Source organism: Panthera pardus, unplaced genomic scaffold (assembly GCF_024362965.1).
Source record: "Panthera pardus isolate Hobbes unplaced genomic scaffold, ASM2436296v1 HiC_scaffold_3, whole genome shotgun sequence".
NCBI lineage: Eukaryota > Metazoa > Chordata > Mammalia > Carnivora > Felidae > Panthera > Panthera pardus.
Window position 1 is genome coordinate 12,706,990 of NW_026526876.1, and position 7,563 is coordinate 12,714,552.

General features: G+C 52.3%; 1 long non-coding RNA gene across 1 annotated transcript; it reads left to right on the plus strand.

Moving 5' to 3' along the window:
• The first annotated feature begins 4,978 nt into the window (after positions 1–4,978).
• Positions 4,979–7,190, plus strand: LOC109277169 (uncharacterized). The gene is made up of 3 exons (XR_002085019.2): positions 4,979–5,317; positions 5,892–6,039; positions 6,769–7,190. It is a non-coding gene; the product is annotated as an uncharacterized LOC109277169 (long non-coding RNA).
• The last annotated feature ends 373 nt before the right edge of the window (positions 7,191–7,563 follow it).

The following is a 7,563-nucleotide window of genomic DNA, read 5'->3' on the forward strand; positions in this document are numbered from 1 at the left end:
AAGGAGCAGAAGCTGAAGTAGCAAACATTTATCCCAGTGCTGTTTATCGAGCCTTCTGCCCCTTCTCCTATGGATGTGAAATACCCCCGCTACATCTAGTATGTTTTATAAATGAGGAATTTGCGCTTGGAGTTCTGTTGTGGTCCCGCCCAGGCAGCTTTATAACCTTCTGGCCACATCCCAGTTGCAATTGGGAGGTGTTTGCACTCATCCCTGAGCCTCAGGAAATCAAGGCTTGGAGTGAAGACACCCTCCCAATCTAAAATTTAGATTCTTGGATCTTCTTCTGAAAGCGGGGGGGGGGGGGGGGGGGGTGTTGGTTCTTTGCCTTGGAGTACCCATGGGTGTTTTCACAAACTTGGGCCACATATAAGCAGATTCTCAAAGGGTTACTTGACCCCAAAAATGTTGAGCTGAGGCTGAAGGAAACTGATGTGGTTTCTGGTCAGACTCCCCATGGGGCACTGGGTGGCAGCAGATAAGCAAAGCTGTATATCTCCTCTGTGTTATAGCAAATTAATTCAGTTTCGTTTGGCTGTTGCTGTGGTGTGTTTGGTTTGTGCTGTCCTGTTTCTTCTCCTAGAAGCTTTGTCTGGGAAGGCTTTGGACCCCCAACTCTTGGCTTCAGTGAGGTGCTCTGAGCCTGGAACAAGACACAGTTTTAGCAGAGGCTACATAATCCGAATCCTGGTGAAGTGGCTTCAACCAGCAGAGGACAGGTGGTGGTGCTCTGTGACTGAGTCATGGTGGATTTGGAATATGCTGTAAACATGGGGCCACCAGGAAGTCAAGGGTGGATGTGGGTTCATGAAAAAGAGATGATGCTGGAATTTTGCCCTAAGCATCTGGAAACAGAGATTCAGGGTGGCTGGAGGGCTCTATTTTGAATGTCCTGGGAGAGGAGCTAGGAGTAGGGGAGACTACCCAAGGTGGTGAGCCCAGGGACACCCCAATATTGGAAGGTGGGGGAGTAGGTACCTCCAGCAGAGGAGGCTGAGGAGGAGCCAGGAGAGGTGCTCCTGGCACCCTGTGAGGAAGCATTGGGAGCTCAGTGCTGGGCTGTCCTGCTCAGGACACAGAGCTGTGGGTGGCCCTCCCTCCTCTTGTCTGCTCCCCACTGCTGTGTATCTGCCCTCCTACCCCGCCCCACTCCCAGGGGGCCTCTGAGAATGGTACAGCCAAGCTGTGCTCTGGCATATTGAGTTTCTGGCTGCCTCCTGGGCCACCCAAACAGGACAAGCAGGAAAAACTGGCTTGGTCTTGGAGCCGCAGCTCCAGCTTTGCCCCTGGGCCCTGAGGAGGGGTTTCACAGGCTATCACTCTGGGGGGCCTTTCCTCTGAGGAGGGGGTAAGTTTCAGGCTTGGCATCCAGGAAACCATCCCTCACGTGATCCGAGAGCCTCTGTCAGCAGCAGAGATGGCCTGGCAGCCCTCAGCCTCCTCCAGGAACCCTTTCCTGTGGAAAGACTCCAGCAGGACACAATCCATGGAGGGCAAATTAACTTGTTATTTGGATTTTTCCACTAAGAAAGAAGAAGATATAAGGCATGGCACTCATGTCCCTTACAAACAGGCACATGGGGCGTGAGTGTGTTCTACAAGGCCAAATAGCCTAACCGACAGATCTGTTCTGGGCAGAGAGGGACACGGGCAGGAGCTCTGTGAAGCAGCAAGGGGGCAGATGAAAACACCACGGTGGGGAGGGGAGACAACAGCTCACACTGCCCCAAAGTAGCCTAGGCCAGAGAGGGGGAGACAGGGACTGGGGTGGAGGAGGTCAGAGAGACAGAGGCATCAAGCCACACATTGGAGGTTTGGGGTCCATGAGCCACGGCATATCCTCTGTGGCAGGTTCCTTGATCTGTCTTAGTGAAACCTCTTAAAAGCATAAAGTTGTGGGGCGCCTGGGTGGCGCAGTCGGTTAAACGTCCGACTTCAGCCAGGTCACGATCTCGCGGTCCGTGAGTTCGAGCCCCGCGTCAGGCTCTGGGCTGATGGCTCGGAGCCTGGAGCCTGCTTCCGATTCTGTGTCTCCCTCTCTCTCTGCCCCTCCCCCATTCATGCTCTGTCTCTCTCTGTCCCAAAAATAAATAAAAAAAAAAAATAAATAAAAAAAAAAAGCATAAAGTTGAACAAAAATCAGAATGGCTGCACTAATGTTTCAGCGAACCTCAATTTTAAAGTAAGCTTTTTCCTCCCTGACGAGGGAGCGTGTTGCAAGCTGTGGGCAAAATACAGGCTGGCACACCCCCCAACCCAAGTGGAGTATGTGTGATATTCCTTGGACACTCCTGGCTACCAAAGAACATAGGAAAGGAATTTAAGTGCTTGCTATGGTTATGTGGGAAACTAAGGCAAATGAAAAATTAAATTCTCTTACTGCCTAAAGCCCATTGACAAGTCCTTGAAACCTCCCTCTAGGATGATGACACTTTGCTAGAGGCAAAAGAGAACCTTATCTTAACATAATCGCAACCTTGAGGACCCTATAAGTCTACTTCCTTTATCTCAGCTGCTCCAAGTATCTGTTGGCAATCATACCCCAAGCTTATGGCCCCCAATACACATCTGAAGGGCCTCGTGACTGAGGTTTTATTAAACGGTAATAAGTGGCATCCCCCTAGCAACAGCTGGGTCCTCAAGGTCCCGAACGTTGTTTCCAAAATACCTCCGAGACTTACTCTGTCCCTGACCCCCTCCCAACCTGAGGGTATATGAGTTACCCATCACAACCCCAGTGCAGCTCCTCCTGCCTGTGGGTCCTGTCCCCATGCTTTAATAAACCCACCTTTTTACACCAAAGACATCTCAAGAATTCTTTCTTGGCCGTCAGCTCCGGACCACCCCACCATCACCCCAAACCTTCATCACTCCCTTCCTCATACCTCCCTCCTCCCTCCTTGGCCTTTTGTTTCAGGAACCCGGGGGCTTGAAGATCATAGCTGTAACCTCCTTCATCTGACAAAGCAATAAAGCTACTGTCCCTTTTTATCCCAAACTCTGTTTTCATGTTATATTTTGGCTCCAAAGCACAGAGGTCTGTTTTGGACAACATTACTTACCTATTTAATTCATTACCTTCACTTAACTAACTATAAAACAGGCCACTGTGAGGGTGACAAGGACACACTCCTGGACCAAACTCTGGTCAGGCCCCCTCACCCTCTCTCCTTGCCTAGGCCTCACCCGTGGTCTGCTGAGCCGTGTTGGCAAGGATTCCTCCACCCTGACCCTAACCCAGCCCCTCCCCCTATTACTCCATTCACAGCCTCACCTAACAGCTTGAATTCAATCTCTCCCCACTCTTGCCATGGTCTTAAGTGAAGTCGCTCTTGCACTTTCCAGAAAGTGTCTGCTGAGGAATTTCCTTACCAAGGGCCGTGAGGGAGAATGCCACGAGTGGCCGGCAGTGCCCGAGAGCACACAGGCCCCTGGGCACTCGCTGCTGTCTGCTAGCCGCTCTCAGTGACTTCCACTCCAGCTGGGCATCTGGTCTGGAGAGGGCCACAGACACATGTACGGACCTTGAAACAAACGGCGACGCCCACAGACAAGGGGGCACACCTAGGGACTTCCGCAGCAGCAGGCAAAATCCTTAGATGCCAGGTGTGTTTTTTGAACTTTAGGCAAATATATAAATATCATCTCTCAGTACAAGTCCTGTGGTAAAGTCAGGAAAAAGTAAGTGGAGTGTCAGACCTCCCACCTCTGGTGCAGAAACATGGAACTCGGCGGACACTGAGTTGTGCTAAGGCTGCCCTCCTCTTGAGGCCTGTTAGCACAGGCGACGTTCAGTCTTGGGAATTCCCCAAGCCTCCAACATCAGCAGCTTATTGGGGAATTATCTGGGGGACGCAAGCATATTCGAAACCCTGGCCCACCCAGCTAACCTGCTCTCACGAGAAGAGAACGCAAGCTAATCGTTAGGGATCACTGTGTAAGCAAACAAGTGGTGGCTTGTCTATGCATCTACTTTTAGAATAAGGGTCTGGGTACCTGTTGGACCCGTAACACACTCAAACCGAAAGTCTAGTTGTCAACAAACCCAGGCCTAATAGATGGTAGAAAGACGTATTCTTCACAGTGCAGGTTAGTAAGAAAGCCCTGCAGCTGAGGATGATGAGGCCACACTGATTGTACTTACAAAGCAGGAATCGCGGTTGACAGCCCTGAGGTGAGGAAGCTCCTCCCTGAGACGGGAAAGTGTGCGGGTCCCAGCAAATGCCAGGCCAGGCACATGCCCCAGTTAGAAGCCCAGGAGGACGTCTAACAGGAGCCCACAGTAAGTGCCAATAAAAGTGCTTTTTACAAACACAAGTTTCATAAGTAAGTTGCTGAGTGGTGCACAGCCCTGAGATACTTAGCGATGAAAAGACAGCAGAATAGTCTCTAAATGTCCTGAAGAAAGGACGGACTCACACTTTTGAGTCAACACTCTCCTAGGGTGCCCTATAGGAACATTTGCTCGATAAATAATGAACAGAATATCTGTGCCTCCCAGGGGCCCACAGGCTGCAGTTGGGCTGCACAGCCAGCAGCCGAACATCCCTCGCCCGCTCGGAAGCGGGGGGGGGGGGGGGGGCGGGGGGGGGTTACCCTCAAGAAGGTCTTTGTCAGACGCAGGTGCAAAGCAGCCTTCAAAACAGTTTTCTGTTCAGAGTGTGGTTTAACTGTTCAGGGGGAGCGTTCAAAGGAAAACCACCTGGAGGAAGGGGGTGGAAAAGATGCACGTGGGGGGCCAGGGGCTTCCACACCAACCTCAGGTCTGGCACAGGTCAGGGCAGCGGGTCTCTCCTCCCACATTCCACAGCTCAGCGGGCCACAAACAGAAAAGGGTACCTGAGACCACAGAGATGCTCCCGTGGATCATTTGCACGCTCCCAGGTAAGTGGTGAGGTGGGCTAAAGGCAAAAGCCCTCCCAAGAACAGAAGCAAAACAGAATCCAGTTAACATTTGGGCAGGAAAAGACAGGGCCACCCTCTCCTGCTCTCCGCATCTCTGTCGGAAGCTCTCCGATGTGCAGACACACCCACACAAGCCCATCGATCCACTCTGTGTGCGACTTAACCCAGAGATACAGAAACAGCAGCTTAAGGAGAGAAGACAAAAGGGAAAAAAAGATGCACACAGCCACCAACACACCCTCAACACGCTACTCCCCACAGGGCCCGGCAGGTAACAAGGCTGCGGCTCTGGTGAGTCAACGCCTGGCCGGCTGATCGCCCAACAGAAGAGAAGAGGGCCAGAGAGCAGCAGTGTCTACCATACTCCACTGGAGCCAGAGATGCAGAGACACAGCTGGCGGCCGAGCGGAAGGTGCGTTTCGATCATCCCCTGACTCCTATGTCTCGGGGCACAAATCCCAATGAAAGGTTGAGGTCGACAAAGTGGTAGTGAGTTGGCCTGTTAAGAAAATGGTACAACATCTGTTTTTCCATCAAGATAACAATTCCAAACAATTCTACATTGGATTGTGCCATTACTACACTCAAAAGTAGGTCATATGCAAAGCGTTCAGTAATGTAGATTGTTTGAAAATAGGATAGTCAGTGTCTTTCCAGAATTTGGGAGGTTATTTGGGTGGCATGTGGTATAAGAGCCCATAGAAGAGGCCAAACACCAAGGAGCCCTTGAAAGGACCAGGGGACGAGGCCTGTTGTCAATGGCACCCTGTGCTCACCTGACCTCAGCCCCCCATGCCCTATAGATGACATGGTACAGTGACCCCAGGAAGCAGTGGGGTGGTACCCAGGAACAAGGTGGAGCCATGTGGAAGGACACTTCCCTCCAAATGCTTCCCACCGGCAGCTGTTGTTCTCTGATGTGGTGTCTTACCATGAAACTGTTTTAGAGGGAAAATCTAAAGATGTGGATATGTGTTTGTCCTTAGCCCCGTCTGAAGCAAGGCCAGGCTCAGCTGCTGCAGGAACAGGGAGCTCCAGAGACCCTGGCTGGAGAAACTTCACTCGGCACGACTCCCTGCTGGTGTCACCACTGCTCCTTGGGGTGGAATAAGAGCTGAGAAGAACCAGGAACTAGTAAGCCTGAGGGAGACAGGGGGCACAGAGCCGTGGCTTCTAAACCTTGTGACCATGACCCTGGTCAGAAAGACATTGTACGCGAGGGAAGAAGGCCCACGCACACACAAGCACACGTACACATGCATGCAACACTCTCACAGGTACACACACACATATGCACGTACAGTACATGCAGGTGCACACATGTGCCTGCTCAAGTGACAGAATTGCTCACCACTCGCTCCCGGAGGTGGCTGCTCTCTGTTTACTGATGGGGTTGCCCCTCTGTATTGCTCTGTGCGTTTGGGGAAGAGCAGTGTCGTGTGCGTGTGTGTGCAGCCCTCCCACGAGCCTCCAGAGTGAGAGTCAATGATGCCAGCTCTCTCACTGGCACCCACCCTGTGCCCAGTGATGGTCTCTTCACTGAGGTCATCTCACCTGATCTGTTACAGAGCACGAAGCCCAGGCTCCGATGGACAGCTCTGGCTGCATCCACGTTCCTGAGTCTCTGTGTGCGGTGCTAGATTGCCCTGGAGCAGGACACAGTGCTGGGACTGCCATGACTTATTTACCTCTTTCACTTTACATGAGCAAAAGCTATTGTGCCCAACTTTTCTTCTGTTGTAAATAATGCTAAAGGAAATACTTCCGCCCAAATCTTTCCATACACGTTGGAATATCCTTCAGATGAAGTCCCAGAAATGGGGAGGCTCCACTGAAGGGTGGGCATTTCCAACTCCCTTTCAGGGCATTGCCAACTTGCTCCCCAGAACAGCTCGGCCGATTTACCTGCGGGTGGCAGGTGGGAGAGGCCATCCCACCCACCTTTGCAGCCCGACGTCCTGGCATCCTCCGCATCTCTGACACTGCTCAACCCACACTCAAAGCATATTTCCTTGCCTGGGCCTTGGAGTCAGGCAAGTCTGGGACACACACCGGCTGACCTTCCCCTCAGTTTTCTTATATGGAAACAAGTGGAGGTTCGCAGCCCAACAGCACTGAACTCATGTCAGCCAGAGCTGTTCTGCAGATCCCCCTATGTCTCAGCTGGGCTTGTTGCTGCTGAGGCCCACCAGGTGAGAGCCCTGGGAGGCCAGACACCACCCAGACGCCTTGGTGCTCTCCAGAGTACCTCATGGAGGAGGCTTGGTTAAAACAAAATCGGTAAAAAAAAAAAAAAAAAAAAAAAAATCACCTTCGACTCTCAGATCGATGGGTTGCTATTGTCACGTGGGGGCTTGAGTGTCTCCACGTCACTGCTGGGTTGCTCCCTGCACCCTGGGGCAGGGGGCCCTATGTGGGAAGCTGTTCCCCCATCAGGTGCTGCCGGGCAGGAGTGGGTGGGGCAGGGGCATAACTAGTGCTGAGATGCAGGGCGGGGTGGGGGGGGGGGGGCGTGCCAGCTGCACAGGTGCAGCCCTAATATCAGGTGTTTCTCCAAGGAACCTGGTTCCTTTCACTGAAGGTACTGTTTAGAAACTAAGATCTGGGCCTCTGCAGGGCCTCAGATGCACTCTGGAGAAGAGCGGGGTGCCTGTGGGG